Genomic DNA, 20,781 nt, shown 5'->3' with positions numbered 1-20,781 from the left:
CCTTAGTGATGCCACCAACGTGGCCACATGTCCCTTTTCCCCTGGAAAAGTCTCCCCTCAGAAACAACTAATAAAAGGACAAATACTACTTGCTTGCCTCTTGAGTATGATAGAAACTGGAGAAGGACTCCATAAGCTCTGAACCGAAGAGAAAGAAAACAAACAACAAAATCAGGTAGGAGATTTACATCTCAGACCCACTAGTCCAGACCTCTTCCCCTTATTCACTCCCATGCAGCTTGGGAGTTGCAAAGAGGCAGCACTACCCAGGGTGCTCTTGCTGCAGATGTAGACTGCAGAGCCACACACCACAGTCAGTTAGAACCCCACACATATCCAGGTACAGGGACCCAAATCCACAGGGACCCAGGAAAGAACACAAGTAGCTGAGGATTTCCACACACAAAAGGGCCCTTTGGGGTGGGTGTGGGTGAGAGACTGCAGCAGAACTGTTGGCAAGAGGTACACACTCTCAAGCCAGTCTCTGTGTGCTGGACCTCCAAACTGCCAAACGGGCCTTTCTGAAATGACCCTATCTGGCTCCCCAGTGCAGAATACTCTGCAACGAAGAAACTGGAGGCAGAAAAGCCTCATGGGGAAAAAAAGGGGGGGGAGTGGAGGGAACAGAACTGCTGTAAGACAGGAGGGTCCCAGAACTGAAAAGTGTAATGAAAAGGGGACATTGAATGAGGGAGAAAATTTAAACAAATCATGGGAGCTGGGGAGAAAGTGCTGTACAAAAACAAACAGAACAGATCAAGAGTCCTAGAGAAGGAACAGAGGAAAGGAAGATTTCTCCTAGAGGTGAAACAACTGCAATCTTAAATATTGTACTGCATATCCAGGGCAAGAATCACATGCAGAAGAGTTGAGCAAATCTGAAGAATTAAACAGGGGCTACTCTAAATGGGCTAGAATAAATTTGACAAATCATTAAAGAAAGAAGAGTCTTAACATAAAGGCCAATCAAGACAAGAGGGAGAAACTGACCTTCAGAGTTAACACATCAAAACAATCAGATGCCCAGGTATCAGCAAAATATTACAAGCCATACTAAGAAATAGGAAGATTTGGGAACAAATTAAAACTTCACAGAAGACCCAGATTTGGAACAGCTAATCAAAAAAGTTCAAACAAATATACTAAAAACAATTCAAGGAGATGAAGGAAACTATGCATAAAAATAAGATATAGAGCTACATAATATTAAGAAGTATGTGAGTATAAAGAAGAATTTGAAAGTTTAAGAAGAAGCATAACAAATTATGGGGATGAAAGGCGCAATAATGAATATTAAAAGTACACTATTGGCATACAACAGCAGATTTGAACAGGCAGATGAAAGAATCAGTGAACTAGAAGAAAGGACAATCAAAATTATACAGTCAGAAAAACAGAAAAATGAATAGATAAAATTGAGCAGTGTCTCAGAGAAATGGGTAACAGAATGAAGTGTACAAACATATGCATCATGGATGTTCCAGAAGAAGAGAAGGGAAAAGGGGCAGAAAGAATATTGGAGCAAAAATGGCTGACAATTTTCCAACACTTATGAAAGACATAAATATACATGTCCAAGATGTGCAACATACTCCAAATAGAATAAACCAAGTAGACAGAATTCTAAACAGAATTTCTAATGCCAAAGGTAAAGAGAGAAATCTAAAAGCATAAAGAGAAAAGCAGTTTGTAACATGCAAGGGATCCTCAAAAAGACTAGGTGCTAGTTTCTCATCAGAAACCACAGAGGTGAGAAGGCAGTGGTGTGATATAGCTGAGGGACTGACAGAGAAAAACTTCTAGCCAAAAATTCTTTATCTAGCAAAGCTGTCCTTCAAAAAATGAGGGAAAGTTTTAAATATTCATAGATAAACAGAAATCAAAAGAGGTCGTCAACAAAAGACCTCTGTACAAGAATAACAAAAGGGAGTTCTCCAGGTTGAAATGAAAGACAGATGAGAGTGTCTTAGAGTAGTATGAAGAAATAAAGATCTTCGGTAAATTTAACTGAAAGGGTAAATGTAAAACCTAATAGTCACATCGCCTTAATATATAATGCTACTCTTAACTTCCTGTAAGAGTCAGAATACTATTGAGTAGGAAAAAGTCATATTTTCTGATAATGGACACACAAAATATAAAGAGGTAATGTGGGACAAAAACAATATAAAGAGAGGAAACGGGGATATGGGTTAGAGAATGTGTAGCTATTGAAGCTAAGTTGGTATCTTCTCAAATTAATAGGTTATAGATGTAAATGTGTAATATAAACACTGGGGTAACCACAAAGAAAGTATTATTTTTTTAAATATACAAAAACAGAAATGAGAAAGGGATCAGGCATACACATCTGTACAAGACACTTTGTACAGATCTTTTATGTACAAAGATCAATTGTACAAAAATGGAGGCTGCAATAAAGGAACAGAAAGGCAAAAAAAAAAAAGATATGACATATAAAAATGAAAGGACAAAGTGACTGAAATAGGTACTATATTAAGAGTAATAACATTGAATATTAATGGATTAAAGTCCCCAATCAAAAGACACAGATTGGCAGAATGGATTAAAAAAAGCACAATCCAACTATATGTTTACATGGGATTCACCTTAGACCCAAGGATACAAACAGGTTGAAAGTGAAAGGATGGAAAAAGGTAATCCATGCCAATAGTAACAAAAAAAGAGCTGGGGTAGCTATACTACCATCAGACAAAATAGAAGCCAGTAAAAAGCTGTTGCAAGAGACAAAGAGGGGCAATATATATATATATATTTTTTTTTTTAAGGGATTTTTTTTTTTCTGTTAAGGACCTGTTGTTTTTTTTAAGATTTATTTATTTATTTATTTCTCTCCCCTTCCTCCCACCCTCCCCCCACCCCAGTTGTCTGTTCTCTGTGTCTGTTTGCTGCATCTTCTTTGTCTGCTTCTGTTGTTGTCAGTGGCATGGGAATCTGTGTTTTCTTTTTGCTGCATCATCTTGTTGTGTCAGCTCTCTGTGTGTGTGGCACAGTGCCATTCCTAGGCAGGCTGAAATTTCTTTCATGCTGGGCAGCTCTCCTTACGGGGTGCACTCCTTGTGCATGGGGCTCCCCTACACAGGGGACACCCCTGCGTGGCAACGGCACTCCTTGTGCACATCAGCACTGCACATGGGCCAGCTCCACACAGGTCAAGGAGGCCGGGGGTTTGAACTGTGGCCCTCCCATGTGGTAGGCGGATGCCCTAACCACTGGGCCAAGTCCGCTTCCCAAGGGGGGAGCACTATATATTAATCCAAGTGTCAAGCCACCAAGAAGAAATAACAATCATAAATGTTTATGTACCTATCCACAATACCCCAAAATACACAAGGCAAACATGGGCAAAACTCAAGAGAGAAATAGACACTTCTTTAATAATAGCTGGAGACTTCAATACACCACAATCATTAATAGATAGAACATCTAGACAGAAATCAATAAGGAAACAGAACTTGAATAATATGATACATGACTAGAACTAAAAATCATATATATAAAACTGTACTCCAAAACAGCAGGACATACATTCTTCTCAAGTACACATGGATTGTTCTGCAGGATAGACCACACGTTGGGCCACAAAAGAAGTCTCAAAAGCTTAAAAAGATTGAAATTATACAAAGCATCTTCTCTGACCAGAATGGAATGAAGCTGGAAATGAGTTACATGCAGATAACTAGAAAATCAACAAATACATGGAAGTTACACTGTTAAGCAATCAGTGAATCAAAGAAGAAACTGCAAAGGAAATCAGGAAATACCATAGATGAATGAAAAGGAGAACAAAACATACAAAAATTTATGGGATGATGATCTAAAATTTCTTTAGAAATAAAGAAAAAAAACTTATGGGATGCAGCAAAGGCAGGGCCGATTGGAAAATTTATAGGCCCAAGTGCTTATATTAAAAAAGAAAGAGTTAAAATAAAAAACCTAAATGCACACCCAAAGGAGGTAGAAAAAGAAAAGCAAATAAAACCTAAAGTAGGCAAAAGAGAGAGAAATAATAAATATTAGAGCAGAAATAAATGAAATAGAGAATTTAAAAAAAGAACATTAACAAATCCAAAAGTTGGTTCTTTGAAAATGTTGATAAAATACACAAATCATTAGATAGGTTGACACACACACAAAAAAAAAATGATAGAAGAAGCAAATACATAAAATCAGAAATGAGATGGGGGACATTACTGCCAACCCCAATGAAATAAAAAGGACTGTAAGAAGATACTATGTACAATTATACACCAATAAATTAGAAAACCTAGATGAAATGGACAAATTCTTAGAAACATATAAACTAAATAAATGACTAAAGAATAAATAAAAATCTCAACAAACCAATTACTAATAAAGACATTGAAACAGTAGTCAAAAATCTCCAACAAGAAAAATAAAAGGACCTGATGGCTTCACAGGCCATTTCTACCAAACACTTCTAGAAGGAAACTCCAATTGTGCTCAAACACTCCCAAAATATTGAAGAGGAGGGGACACTCCCTATTTTATTCTATGAGGCCAACATCACCCTCATACCAAAGCCAGATAAAGATATCACAAGAGAAGAAAACTACAGACCAATACTTCTTATGAATATGAAGGCAAAAATCCTCAACAAAATACTAGAAAGCAGAATCCTACTAGAAAACAGCATATTAAAAGAGTTATACATGATGATCAAGTGGGATTTAGTCCTGGTACGTAAGGGTGGTACATAAGAAAATCAATAATGTAATACACCATGTAGCAGTTTGATATGGTTAAGAATTCCAAAAATAGATACTGGATTATGTTTGTAATCTGATCTATACCCAGGCATGATTAAGTTATGATTAGGGTTTTTGACTGGGCCACATTATTAGGACATAATTACATAAAAGGTATGGCAAAGGACAGAGTTGAGGTTTTTTGATGTTGGACTTCTGATGTTGGAGTCTGATGCTGAAGCCTTAAACTGGAGCCCTGAGAAGTAAGCATACAGAGGAAAGAGAAGCAAGCCCCAGGAAGAAAGGAACCCTGAACCCAGAGAGAAAGCAAGACCCTGGAAAGGAGGAACCCAGGAAGCCTGAACCTTCGCAGACGTCAGCAGCCACCCTCCAACACGTGAAAATAGACTTTGGTGAGGAAAGTAACTTATGCTTATGGTCTGGTATCTTTAAGTTCCTACCCCAAATAAATACCCTTTATAACAACCAACCAATTTCTGGTATTTTGCATCAGCACCCCTTTGGCTGACTAATATAGAATTTGGTGCTGAGGAGTGGGGAAGTGTTTTTGCAATTACCAAAATGCTGGAATGGTTTTATAAAGGAGTAAGGGGTATTTTTTGGAGGAATTGTGAGATGCTTAGAAGAAAAGACCTACAGTGCTTTGAAGAGACAGTTGATAGCAATATGGATGCTAAAGAGACTTTTTATGATGCCTTAGAAGTAAATGATGAAACTACTATTGGATACTGGAGGAAAGGTGATCCATGTTTTAAAGTAGCAGAGAACTTAGCAAGATTAACTCCTGCTTTATGGAAGGTAGAATTTGAAAATGGTGAGGTTGGGGAATTAGCTGAAGAAATTTCTAAAGTAAACCTAGAGAATGCAGCTTGGCTTCTGCTTGCAGCTAATAGCAAAATGCTAGACAAGAGAGATATGCTGAGGACTGAACTGTCAGGCACAAAGAAAACAGAAACTGATCCTGGAAATTCCAAGCCTCTGGATATCAAGCTCCCAGATAAAAGTGCTCCACTGGAGGACTTAACTAGACTTGGATCTTCTAAATCAGGATAGAAGATACAGTTATTTTGGAAAGACTTATGGAAAGTCTTACTGTCTGATGACTTAGACCCCTGCTTCTTGCATACTAAACCAACAAGGGTTTTGAGAGAATAGTACAAACAAAACCACTGTCAGCTTGGACTGAAAGGGATATGGAAAGGAAAGATTGAAAGAGAAACAGCTTTAAGAGGAAACCATGGAAGCTGAGATCTGGAATTAAGACATCACCTTGGACCAAGAGAGGAACCCCACCCATGTATACAGAGAGGGTGAGTTTGCACCAGCAGTTGAAGACGGTGAATGTTCCCACCTGATGTTCTGGGAGAGTTTTGCCACCTCAGGGTACAGAGAGGTGGAGCACATTCTCCAAGGATTATGGCAGTTAAGGTCAGCACCCCACAAGTCTGAGAGAGGTGAACCTGTTCCCCACGGATTTGGGAAGGCCAGGTACTCAACTTGCTGCTCTGAGCGGGTTGAGTCAGTATGTCAAAGGTTAGGGGGAATGTTGTCTTCATGTCACGGTACAAGGGGGGTTAAACCTCTAACCCAAAGATTGGTTAAGGGTGGCTATCACCCCAATACTCTTGGAGGGTGAGGTCTGGAGCTTGGTCGACACCCAGATACTTGAAGAGGGTAGAACCAAGAAAATGGCCATTGGACAAATATGTGGAAAGAGTGGGTTCCCATAAGGTACCAAGGAGAAGAAACCATCATCTTAAGAATGATGCTCAGACTGAAATAGAATGGAGGATGCCCTGTAGGTTTACTGACCTGTAGAGGACCTGTGACTCATGTTTCCCTCCCAATTTCTCCTTACCATAATGAAAATGTGCATCCTTTGTCCATTTGTGTATTGGAAACAGATAACATTTTTTGTAGGTTTCAGAGGTCTATAGCAGACAGGACTTTTCCCCAAGACAAACTGTATTTCTTTAAATTAATTGTGATATGATTTAGTATTTGCACTGTTACTGATTTAAGGTTTTTTTTTAAAATATTGTAACATCTTTTTGGAATTCAGAGGGTGGAGTGTAGTAGTTTGATATAGTTATGAATTCCAAAAATAGATACTGGATTATGTTTGTAATCTGATCTGTACCTGGGGATGATTAAATTACGATTAGAACTTTTGATTGGGCTATGTAGATAAAAGGTATGGCAAAGGACAGATTTGAAGGTTTTTGATGTTTGACTTTTGATGTTGGAGTTTGATGCTGAAACCTTAAGCTGGAGCCCTGGGAAGTAAGCTCACAGAGGAAAGAGAAGTAAGCCCTAAGAAGAAAGGAACCCTGAACCCAGAGAGAAGCAAGACCCTGGAAGGAAGAAACCAAGGAAGCCTGAACTTTTGCAGTCATTGGCAGTCATCTTGCTCCAACACGTGAAAATAGACTTTGGTAAGGGAAGTAACTTATGCTTTACAGTCTGATATCTGTAAGTTCCTACCCCAAATAAATACTCTTAATAAAAAACCAACCAGTTTCTGGTATTTTGCATCAGCAGTCCTTTGGCTGACTAATACAAACCACATTCACTGAAAAAAGGAAAAAAAACAATACAAGATCATCTCAATTGATTCAGAAGACCCTTTTGATCAAATCTAGCACCATTTTTTTGATAAAAATATATAAACATCAAGACTAGAAGGAGAATTCCTCAGCATGATAAATTACAGATATGAAAAGGCCCCAGCTAACATCCTACATAATGGCAAAAGACTGAAAGCTTTCCCCAGAAGATCAGGAACAAGACAAAGATAAACACTATCACCACTGTTATTCAATATTGTACTGGAAGTTCTTGCTAGAGCAATTAGGCAAGAAAAAGAAATAATAGGCACCCACATTCAAAAGGAAGAAGTAAAAATTTCCCTTATTTTCGGAAGATATTATATTTTATACAGAAAATTGCACAAAAAAACTCCTAGAGTAATAAACCTATTTAGAAAAGTGGTGGAGTACAAGATCAACACCAAAGAATCAATCATGTTTCTATACACGTTCAGTGAAAAACTGGGAAAAGAAATCAAGAAAATAATTCCATTCACACTAGCAACTAAAAGAAGCAAATACCTAGGAATAAACCTTTAAACTTGTAAACAGAAGACAACAAAACATTGCTAAAATAAATCAAGGAAGACCTAAATAAATGGAAGGACATTCCATGTTCATGGATTGGAAGACTAAATATGATTATGATGTCAATCCTACCCAAAGCAATTTATAGATTAAGTGCAATCCCAATCAAAATTCCAACAACCTCCTTTGCAGAAATGGAAAAGTCAATGGTCAAATTTATATGGAAGGGTAAAATGTCTCAGATTGCTAAAGGCTTCTTGAAAAAGAAAAATGAAGTTGGAGGACTCATATTACCTGACTGTAAAAGTTAAAACCTAACCACAGTAATCAAAATAGCATGGTACTGCTTTTCCAGTCCTATTCCAGGGACACAGGACCCACCCCGATGTTGATGCCCAAGAAGAACTGGATTGCCATTTATGGACTCCTATTTAAGTAGGGAGTGATTATGTCCACACTCCAAAGCACCCCAAGCTGGTAGACAAGAACATGCCCAACCTTCACGCCATGAAGGGCATGCAGTCTCTCAAGTCACGAGGCTACGTGAAGGAAGAGTTTGCCTGGAGACATTTCTATTGGTACCTTACCTTACCAATGAGGGTATCCAGTACCTCCGTGGTTATCTCCACCTGCCTCCTGAGATCGGGCTTGCCACCCTGCGCCAGAGCTATCCAGAGACTGGAAGGCCATGGCCCAAAGGTTTGGAGGGGGAGCAACCTGCGAGACTCACTCAAGGAGAGGCTGACAGAGACACCAACAGACGGAGCGCTGTGCCCCCTGGTGCCAGCAGGAAAGCCGAGGCTGAGGCTGGGTCAGCAACCAAGTTCCAGTTTAGAGGTGGATTTGGTCATGGACGTGATCAGCCTCCTCAGTAAAGTTGGAGTGGGAGTTATTTTATGTTGAATAAACTTTAGCCAGAAAAAGAAAGAAAAAAAATAGCATGGTGCTAGTACAGGACCAGATATATAAAACACTGTAATTGAACCGAAAGTTCAGAAAATAATCCTCACATTTATGGTCCACTCATTTTTCATAAGGTGGCCAAGATCAATCAATTGGGAAAGAATAGTCTCTTCAATAAATGGTGCTGGGAAAACTGGATCTCCACATGATTTAAAAAGAAACCTCACACTATACACAAAAACCAAGTCAAAATGATTCAAAGACCTAAATATAAAAGCAAGAACTATTAAACTTCTAGAAGAAAATGTAAGGAAGCATCTTCAGGGCCTTGTGTTAGGTAATGATTTCTTAGACTTTCTACCCAAGCAAAGCGACGAAAGAAAAAAAATAGATCAATGGGCCCTTCTCAACATGAAAAACTTTTGCACCTCATAGAACTTTATTTGAAAGTAAAGCAACAACCTACACAATGGAGGAAAAATACTTGAAAGCCATATATTGTATAAACATTTAATATACAGTATATATGAAATATTCCAACTTAACAACAAAATGAAAAACAACCCAATTTAAAAATGGCCAAAAGACTTGAATAGACATCTCTCCAAAGAAGATACACAAATTGCCAGAAAGCAACTGAAAAGATGCTAAACATGATTAGTCATCAGTGAAATGCAAATCAAAACCACAATTAGATACCATTTCACACCCATTAGAATGGCTGCTATTAAGGAAAAAAAAACACCAGAAAATAATAAATTTTGGAGAGAATGCTCAGATATAGGAATGCTTATTCATTCCTGGTAACAATGTAAAATTGTACAACTATTGTGGAAGATAAAAAAAAAAACCAGAAAGCTAAGCATAGAACTACCACATTAACTAACAATTCCACTAGTAGGTTTATACCCAAAAGAATTGAAAGCAGGGATTCAAGCAGATGTTGGCACACCAATGTTCATAACAGCATTAATCACAACTGCCAAAAGATGGAAGCAACCCAAGTATCGGTCAACTGGTGAATGGATAAATTAAAGGTATATATATGCACACACACACAAAGGAATATTATTCAGCTGTAAAAAGGAATGAAGTCCTGATACTTGCAACAATATGGATGAATCTTGGAGACATCATGTTGAGTGAAACAAGACACAAAAGGACAAATATTGTATGATCTCACTGATTTGAAACAATTAAAATAAACAAACTCATAGAGTCAGAATATAGAATATAAGTTTCCAAGTGATGGGGTGGGGATCTTTAATGGGAAGATAAGGTTTAATATGTACAGGATTTCTATTTGGAACGATGGAAATGTTTTTGGAATAGGTGGTGGTGAGATCGCATAACATTATGAACACAATTAACAGTACTGAAATATATAGCTGAATATGACTAAAATGTAAAATGGTGTAGCATCTGTGGAAGACAATTTAGTGGTTCTCCAGAAGGCTAAGTATAGTACTACCATATGACCCAACACCCCACTACTATGTATATACCCTGAAATTGAAAGCAGGACTTAAACACATATTTGCACACTGATGTTCATAAAGGCATTATTCACAATTGCCAACAGATGAAAGCAACCCAACTCTCCATCAACTGATGAATGGATAAGCAAAATGTGGTATACAATGGAATATTATTCAGCATTATAAAGAAGTAATGTCTTATTCATGCAACAACATGGATGAACTTTGAAGACATCTTGTTGAGTGAAATAAGACAGACATGTAAGGATAAATATTGCATGATCTCTGATGAAACAATTAGAATAGGCAAACTCATAAGTCACAATGTAGAATATAAGTTACCTGTATTGGGGGTAAGGAATGGGGAGTTAATGCTTAAATTGCACAGATTTTCTGTTGGGGTTGATTGTCAAGTTTTGGTATTATCAAGTTATAATTGCATCCATCACCCATGTAGAATCTAAGCCCCCTCTCAATACAGAGGGGGAGTGGACATAAACATCCCAGGGTCCAGAGGATGGAGGAATAGAGTATGGATTAGAGTGGACTTACTGATATTCTACTATGGAACTATTGTGATTAGTAATGGAAGAAATTGTAGCATTGATGTGGAAAAAGTGGACACAGTAGCTGCTGAGGGTAGGGAGAGGGAAGGAGATATGGTGTGGGGGCATTTTCAGGACTTGGAGTTGTCCTGGGTGGTACTGGAGGAACAGATGCTGGACATTGTGTGTCCTGCCATGGCCCACTGGGTGGACTGGGGGAGAGTGTAAACTACAATGTAAACCACTATCCATGAGGTGCAGCAGTGCTCCAAAATGTATTCATCAAATGCAATGAATGTGCCATGATGATGAAAGAGGTTGATGTGGGAGGAGTGAAGGGAGGGGGTGGAGGTATGTGGGGACCGCTTATTTTTCTCTCTTAAAGTAGAAATAAACCTCAAACTTTTACTGGTATTTCAGCTATAATCCAAAAATTCATACAGGCTTCAAAATTTATTCATAAGCAAGCGGTATTAAGACATGTGTCTCTTCCTACTACACTGAAGGTTACTAATGGACTCCATCTTCCAAATACTTCTCATATATTTTCACTTAGAAGATGTGTACTTAAAAAAAGATTAACTGCTGATGAATAATAATCTTCCCTTAAAATATCTTCTATTCTTTTTTTTAAAGATTTATTTTTCTCCCCTTCCCTCCCCCTCCCCCAGTTGTCTGCTCTCTGTGTCCATTCGCTGTGTGTTCTTCTGTGACTGCTTTTATCCTTATCAGCAGCACTGGGAATCTGTGTTTCTTTTTGTTGCGTCATCTTGCTGTGTCAGCTCTCTGTGTGTGCAGAGCCATTCTTGGGCAGGCTGCACTTCTTTTGCACTGGGTGGTTCTCCTTATGGGGCACACTGCTTGCATGCATCAGCACTGCACATGGGCCAGCTCCATACGGGTCAAGGAGGCCCAGGGTTTGAACTGTGGACCTCCCATGGGATAGGTGGATGCCCTAACCACTGGGCCAAGTCCACTTCCCTGTCTCTATTTCTGTATCTCTGTATGTCTCCCTCACTCCCGCTCTCCCTCTCTCTCTCTCTAAATCTATCATCTCTATTTGTAATTGGTCACTACCAGAGAATACTAGTCAACAAACTCATTAATTTTGAAAATGACTAAGTAAAGAAAATTAGGCAATTACCCTGCCTTTAGAAAAAATACTACAGGAGTACAAAATAGCATATAAGGGGAAGTTAGAATAAAATGTAAGAATTTTCAACTCCCAAAAGCGGATCTAGGCATTGTTAATCAGCCACTACTAACAAAATAAAAAATTTAATTTAATTTAAAAAAACAGACAACCAGGCATCATGGGCCTCTTGATGGAAGAACATAATACCACTTACATAAAAACTGTTTTGCCCTCTCAATTAGAGGTGGAGTGGACATCACCATCCCAGAATCCTCAGGAGTGGGGAATGAATGATGGACTAGAATAGACTTACTGATATTCCAGTAGAGACTTACTGTGATTCTAGCAAATGGAAGGAATTACATGAATGATGTGGAGGCAGGGGCCACTGGAGGTTCTGAGGGCAGAGAGAAGGAAAAATGTGTAATATGGGAATATTTTTGGGACTTGGGAATTATCCTAAAATGACACTGCAATGACAGATACGTTCCTTATATATCTTGCCATAACCTACAGAATTGGGTGGGAGAGAATGTCAACTACAATGTAAACTTTAATCCATGCTTAGTGGCAACGGTCTAAAATGTGTTCATCAATTGCAATGAATGTACCTCACTAAAAAATAAATAAATAAATAAATAAATAAATAGAGTGATACCCAGGTCAAAAAAAAAAAGTGTATGCAATATGCTCATTAAGGTTAAAGGTTTTTCTTCTTTGAAAAATGAAGACTTAGTGAGAACTAAAAAAAAAAATTGTTTTGCTGAAACCATCAGACTGAATCTTATAAAACCTCTAATCTAAGAACAAATGAATAGGAAACACAGAGAACAGAAGGACCTGCTAAACAACACAATGTGACTGCAATCAGCAAATTACAGGCTACAGGAGATACTATGGGTCATATCAGAAGCTTTTTCAACAAACAAATTTCAAGGGACAAAAGAAAAATGAAGGGAAAATTTACATATTAAGGGAAAGACACCAATATATCAAAATGTCTGGACTTTCTTTGGAACCTATTTCAAACAAACAAACTTTTAAAAATATGACATTTTTGAGAAAACTGAAAAATTAAACAGTGATTTAATATTAACGGATTGTTTTTAATGTTTTATAGACATGATTGCAACGTTGTAGTTACATTTAGGAAATGAGTCCTTATATCTTACAAACATATACTAAAATATTTATGGACAAAATGATTCTATAAATTGAGTTTGTTTCAAATAATAGGTAAGGGGAGGAATGAGTGGGACACAGAAAGCACTTTTGTATTGGTAACTGTTGAAAATGAATCATAGATACATAGTGTTTTATGTATCAGAAATTTTCATGAAACAAAACAGAACAAAGCATAAAGAACCAGGTCTCATATTCTATTCAGACACAAAATTTTACAACACAGAGTGTCCATAAAAGTTTCAAAATCTACAGAAAACACAACCAGTAGGCATATATTAAGGGCTAACTTGAAATAAGAAAGCTAAATGATAATAACCCCTGCAATTATAATTAAAATTGAATTTCAATGCAAAAAAGATATATATTTCTTAGCCCAGGATCTTGCATTTGGTAGGGCCTCAGTAAATTTAAAACACAAATACAAATCCCTCTTTCTCTTCAAATCGCATATAAAATTCTCAGAACACCAAAAGAGCACTTTGTTTTGAACTTGAAGTATTCTGAGTATATAAACATAAATCAACTACTGTATAAAATAGTCATAATACCAATGGCTTAAAAATGTAAATGATTTAGAAACATTAAATCACTGATGTGATTACAGAGTGGCACTATATGAAAATAGGGCAGCAACAATTAGAATCATACTAGATAATAACCATCTACAATGTGGAAAATATTCTTGCCTTGGACATTAAATTTAGGTGGGTAGTTTAGATATTCTGTGTGAGAAGATAAGTAACAAATATTTGGTTAAATTAAGGAGAAAAGAAGGGGAAACGGTTTACAGTTGTTATTACAATTAATTTTTGACAACATCACGGCCTTGTTCTACTATAGAATGCTATTTCTGGCTTTTTACCCATAAACTAAATAGCATATTAAATAATTACTTAAGATTGGTACTTCTTGCAACAATATAAGAAGGTAAATTTATTTTCAGTATTTTGTATTTAGCACAAAAATATGAAGATATTTGTTCAAAAAAAGAAAGAACATCTGAATAAAGAGGGGTGACTTTGTCCTTTCTTTTTGGACTAAAAAGATTTTAGTTCATTTTTAGTGTGGCTTAAGAGATAAACAAAGTGTCCTGGAACCCAGGTCTTCAAATGCTCTCAAATTATTTTCCATTCCTTTGCATAATGTACATTGTAAAACTATTCAACTATTTTAACCAAAATAAACTTCTATGAGAAAGTTTACTAAAAAAAAAAAAGAAGTAAACAAAGTGCAAAGTCGTATTTCAAGTGAGCACCAGGTTCACAGCTGTGTCGTGCTGCTCTGTGGGAGCCTGGTTATCTGGGTGCACAGCATAGCAAGAGCTGAAAACGATACATCAGGAGACAACTGCACTTCCACCTCATGAACGCACTGGTGATAATGACTTGAAGTAGTAACTGACAACACCATGGAGCCCTAACTTTAATAACATATCAGGAGGCAAACAGCACCACCTTACTTTATACTCTAACCCTCCTTGTGTTTCTAATTCACCTTTCTTGAAGAGAGGTTGTGAATAGGAATTGTTGGTAGGATCAATGTGCTTAGTTGGCAAGTTGTTGTGAAATGCATATTTGAATTTGCAGAGAAGTAACAGGAAAGTAGAAGAGAGTATTTCAGCCTATAAATAGTCATTCATTCAACAACTATTTATTGGTTCCCTGCTACGTACAAGAAATACCAGAAATTGGGAAATCAGCCATGAGCAAGGCAAACAGGATCACTGTTTTCAAAGTCTTACATTAAAAGGGAGGGAGGATCAGCGTATTAAAAGATAAACAAGATAGTTTCAATTAGGGATTTAAAATGCTGTCAGAAATATAGAACAAATAAAGAACAAAATAGAGTATGATTTTAGGGACTATTTTAAATTGGAAGATGGAGCAATGTCTTTTGAAGGAGATGATATCTGAGCAAAGACCTAATTAATGAGATGGAACAAACTATTGGGAGATCTAAGGAAAAAAGAGGCATAAGGTATCTATGGTTCCAAGGCACTCCATAGGAACCCTCAGCGTTGACTCTCCTGATACTAGGTTGTACCGTTCAGCACGCCTTCCTCAGTGGGTCGTCTATTCATTTCTCAGAACTACTTGCTCCAAACACAAATTTCATAAGTTTTGGCCGTTCAGTATTTAAACAGATGGCTCCTTAAACACTAGCTTGAGTGCTCTCTTTCTTCAATCTTGTCAAGCGCTTTACCTCCAGCACTCACCCTCTCCACTGGTCATGCCGGGACCCCAACAATCCCACCTCACCAGTCCCTACAATCCATGGATCCCATCACCGGTTTAGGGGCCCTCTCCCCACCTGATGTCCTTACAACTTTCCTTACTTAAATATCAGGGCACACCACTGAAATCACTCCCTTGGCCCTCTCTTGCTTCCCTATATTGTGGCTAAATCCAACCCTGGCAAAAATCGATACTCCATTTACTCTGTGCTTGCACCTGTGTATGTGAACATGGCTGGAAGCATCAACAACCACATACAATGGTGCCAAATAGTTCCACCTTACATTCCCCAACACAAACCTGAAGGGGGCCATTAACCCTGCCCAGGAATCCTAAGACATCTCCCTGGACCATTCACTCTCCCACACTCCTAGATGACTATTTCACACTTACTCTTCTCTCCTAACACTGTGAACATCTACTACCCCAGCTTCGCCCTTTCAGAGTAAGACCGTATACATATTTGCCATTTTCTACAAGATCAAGGCTTCCACTTGTACACAAGATCCATACCCTCTGGCCTAGTAAGCCTACCCTCTTTTTCTATTATCTGTTATTTTTAATGCCCCTTGCTCATCCCCATCAGCATACACACTTGCAATTACTTCTCTCCTCCCAGACAGATTTCTTGGAAAGAATAAACAAATAGTAAACAATAAAAAAGTATTTTTGAAAGAATAAATAAATAAGAATAGATAGCATTTTCTAAATTTAAAGAATTTATAGAGGAGTTGTTCTAAAAACAATAACATATTATAAACAACAATACAAAAAAGTATTTATCAAAATAGAAATATTGTTAATTCTCACAGACTAGAGTACAAAAACATATCTAATATTGAGATGTGACAATTATGGCACTCAAAGGCAAAAATAAATACAGCTAGATTAAAAGTATGTATACATAAATGTATTGACAACCTGGGGAAAATTTTGCAACATATATAACAGGAAAAAAGCAAATATCATTAAAATATAAATGATTGTTAACTAATCAATGCTTAGGAAAATTTGGGTAATGCATGTGGTTAAGAAATTCAAAAGACTATACAGAGATAGCCAATAAAATGTGAAAAATATTTATCTTTGCCAATTAAGAATATATAACAAAACAAAAAATGAGGTGTCATTGTTTAGATTTTATGTATATTAATGATATATCTAAATTTATATATTAAAAGTTACAAATATGTGTGTACACGTGCATGCGTATATACATACATACATATATATATATATGCTTTAAATTATTTGGTACACTGTTCACACACAGTGTACCAAATAATTTGTGCACAGTATACCAAATAATTTGAAGCATGCAAGAAAGTGGGGACTTTCATACCAGTTGGAATATCAAATGAAAACTTTCCAAAGGTAACTGGAAAATATGAGGCAAAATCCAAAAACATGTTTTTATAATAACAGCAAAAAATTAGAAATAATATAAATTTCCAATAGCAGGAGATTGATTAAATAAATTATCATATATCCTTATTTTAGAATGTAACATGGAAATAAAATATCATAATCTTGAAGATGTAATATTATCTCATGTTGCTTCAGGCACACAAGCAAGTCTATAAGTTTGTTACGAAACAGTGTAAACTAGATGATCTCAATTTTCTAAAATATTCATTACACCTAATATATAAAAAAATAAGATAGGATATATGGCGAAGTGTTAAGAGGGCTCTTTCTGACTTACAGAGCTACAGGTAATTGCAGATTTCATCAGTGTTTTCCACCTTTCCTATAGCAGTATATTCAGAAACTTAAAAAGCAATGAATATTGAGAAAGATGACAAGGAAGGAAACAAGGAGGGGAAAGAGCAAGGTTTTCTTCCCTTCATCGTTTTTAGTGAGAACTGTTCAGTATTATGAGACTTCAGAGAATTTACACACACTTGCAGCCTTCTGCATGAAAGGAAATAAAAAACCAAACTAATTTATGGCCTGGTTGGGACAAAACCTTCCATCCTTCCCACCAATACCATCACCACTTTTAGAGATGTTTGATCATTTAAAACACCAAGGACAATTACACAGTGCAATAATGAAGAGATTCTCAGCTCTGCCTTCCAAAAATGTGGAATTTCTGAACTTCAGATTTTTTAGATAAATAGATTAACCTAGATGATTTCTTTACCTTAGTACCTCTGGCGGTTTGAGATTATTTGTGAATTCCAAAAAGAGAGAATATGTGTGTAAACTGGTCTGTTCCTCTGGGTGTGATCCCCTTTGATTGTACTAGACCTGAGCTGTCTTTGATTAAATTACCATCAAGATCGGGGCTTTGATTCGACCATGTCATTAGGGTGCGACTCAGCGTTGAGTCCCACCCCCTTGGTGGGCAAATATAAACGGACACTCCCTCGAGAAAATGCATGGGAAGAGAGAGCTCCATAAATGCCGCAAGAAAAGAGAGAGACTGCCATAGACATGGAAGAGGAGAGAACTCTGATCCTGCGGCCCAGGAATGAATGAGCCGTTTGCCTGATAATTTGCAGCCGGAGAGAGCAGAGCAGCTCTCAGGATAAGTCCTGAGAGGCCAGGCCGAGCTCAGCCACTCCTGTTTCAACATGTTGCAGCTGACTTGGCTGAGAAAGCAACCTCAAGTGGGACTCTGCAGGGCCTTGCAACTGTAAGCCTTTACCCCCAATAAATACTCTTTATAAAAGCCAACAGTAAGTTTCTGGTACTTCACATTAGCATGCCTTGGGCTGAGCAATACCGTACCTAATTACTTATCTTACTTAGTAATATAAAAGAACACTAGGAAAACACAGCATTATTGTTCATTAATCAGATAGTTTTAAGAAGAGTCTAAAACTTTCCAGAGTTTAAAGTGTTATGTGTTAAATTCTTTTGTCTTTACCTTTTGTGATACTATTTAAAAACATTAAACAGGGAAGCGGACTTGGCCCAGTGGTTAGGGCGTCCGCCTACCTCAGGGGAGGTCTGCTGTTCAAACCCCGGGCCTCCTTGACCCGTGTGGAGCTGGCCCATGTGCAGTGCTGATGCACACAAGGAGTGCCCTGCCACGCAGCGGTGTCCCCTGCATAGGGGAGCCCCACGCGCAAGGAGTGCGCCCCATAAGGAGAGCCGCCCAGGGTGAAAGAAAGTGCAGCCTGCCCAGGAATGGCGCCGCACACACAGAGAGCTGACACAAGATGACTCAACAAAAAGAAACACAGATGCCCGTGCTGCTGACAACAACAGAAGAGGACAAAGAAGATGACGCAGCAAATAGACACAGAGAACAGACAACCCGGGGGAGAAGGGGGGCGGAATAAATAAATAAATAAATCTTTAAAAAAGTAAAAATAAAAACATTAAGCAATACTCTACAAAATTAATGGAAACTTTTGATAATGGAAATTAGAATCATGAATGATTTGTCGTACCGTAGAATTGTCTTATTCGAAGTTAAATAACCGCTTTCACTAACTTATCAAGGGGGAACAATATGAGACAAGCCTGATCTGATACATATAACACATTTAGATGTCTTTCAAAATGATGTCAGATATGGAACAAGTGTCCACCATGTGAAATATTTTAATGTCTTTACATATTTCAACATTTTATCAGGGGTTTCTAGAAGCTAGAAGGTGAGGACCTTAGACGTTCTAGCATTATAGTCTCCTGAGAGCCTACTCAAGCAAGAGAGTGCTATTCAAAGGACAATTAAAGTATCACACACATGCAGCTCTGAAACAGAGAATTTAGGACAAGTTAAATTGTACCAAGGCATGGACTAAACAAAACAGTCATTGTAAGGCAGGTCTCAGCTATGATGAGCATGTGGCCACACTGGATATAATAAAGTCTTTGTTCTTATGTCAGTGTGCAGTTGTCAAAGAGAATTATAGATTCTAAATTCATTTTGTCAATCTGTTAGTAAAGAAGAACCAATCAAATATTGTATAAATTAAAAATCAGAGTATGACATAACAAGGTGAATACATTTCACTCCAAAAGTACTCAGATAAATTTTAAAAACTATTAAAAATTGGATTTTAATGTACAAACCACAAAATACAAGTCACAAAATTGGGCAGATGTGCCTGTTAATCGCCATTTTCTTATAATAAATCCTTTGATCTACAAGACTCTTTAGAGGACATGTAACATAATCCAACCAATGTATTAATCCCTTCACATTGCAAAAACAGTATTGCTAATTTACAGGTGAGGGAAACAGACTTGGCCCAGTGGATAGGGCGTCCGCCTACCACATGGGAGGTCCGCAGTTCAAACCCTGGGCCTCCTTGACCCGCGTGGAGCTGGCCCATGCGCAGTGCTGATGCGCACAAGGAGTGCCGTGCCACACAGGGGTGTCCCCCACATAGGGGAGCCCCACGTGCAAGGAGTGCACCCCGTAATGAAAGCTGCCCAGCGCGAAAGAAAGTGCAGCCTGCCTAAGAATGGTGCCACCCACACGGAGAGCTGACACAACAAGATGACGCAACAAAGAGAGACACAGATTCCTGTGCGGCTGACAACAATAGAAGAGGACAAAGAAACAGGACGCAGCAAATGGACACAGAGAACAGACAACCGGGGTGGGGGAGGGGGAAGGGGAGAGAAATAAATAAATAAACAGATCTTTAAAAAAAAAAAATTTACAGGGGAAGAAGGTATAGATCCACAAGGTTCTTTGCCCACATAACTAGTTAAGTCATAGGTCTAGAACCAAAGTTTTCTGGCACCTAGTCTATTGACCTTTCATTCCACCTTAATATTTCTGTAGAAAATCTATGTTTACTTAAATGCATAAACTGGAAACCAAGGTTGTCCCTTTTACATTTTATCCTGGCTTCCTCTTTCAGGTGACAAGTTATTTAGTGCCCTATATGTTCTTCTCTTAGTTCTGCCACACTCCAGAGCCTCCTCTTTTATTTCTCTCAAAGCTTTGACTCTTCCTCCTGATTAAAAAATATATACTCAAGGCTACTTAGTCTAAAAGAAATAGCCTATACTACAATGTAAGGTATTTGAGGACAGGGATTTTCTATTTTGCTCACAATGTACATTTTGTCTAAGACTACCTAGAATAGTGTCTGGCACAGAGGAGATACTTAATAAACTTGTGTAAAATGTAAAATTTCCCTCTACTCCAGTTCACTTTAAAGTTACTAGTCTCTCAGAATGTTTCTTTTTCCTGTCACAGCTAAACATCTTGAAATTTGGGCCTCCTTGTGTTCTTGCCAAACTGCACAGAATGACTCAAGACAAGGCATACTCTTTCTCAGTGCATGCCTCATCTGCTTAGAAAACTGTCCCAATCACAGGCTCAACAAATCCTTCCCCAAAAAGTTCAAACGTTTCTTCTTCAATGAAGCCCCATCCTCACTCTGCAAAGGAATTAACTTGTTCTGCTCTCCACAATCCCACACCACCATGTTCATACAGCAGACTCATTATCTATTGT

General features: G+C 37.8%; 1 protein-coding gene and 1 pseudogene across 16 annotated transcripts in view; one reads left to right on the top strand and one right to left on the bottom strand.

Moving 5' to 3' along the window:
- The window catches only part of CNTN1 (contactin 1), a 417,723-nt gene that overhangs the window by 341,364 nt on the left and 55,578 nt on the right, over positions 1-20,781 (bottom strand). The gene's annotated exons all lie outside the window — the stretch shown is intronic.
- On the top strand, positions 8,253-8,742 carry LOC101442336 (small ribosomal subunit protein eS10-like; annotated as a pseudogene).

Source organism: Dasypus novemcinctus, chromosome 12, assembly GCF_030445035.2.
Source record: "Dasypus novemcinctus isolate mDasNov1 chromosome 12, mDasNov1.1.hap2, whole genome shotgun sequence".
Classification (NCBI taxonomy): domain Eukaryota; kingdom Metazoa; phylum Chordata; class Mammalia; order Cingulata; family Dasypodidae; genus Dasypus; species Dasypus novemcinctus.
The sequence above is the reverse complement of the archived record's forward strand: the minus strand, read 5'-3'. Positions and strand labels throughout refer to the sequence as shown.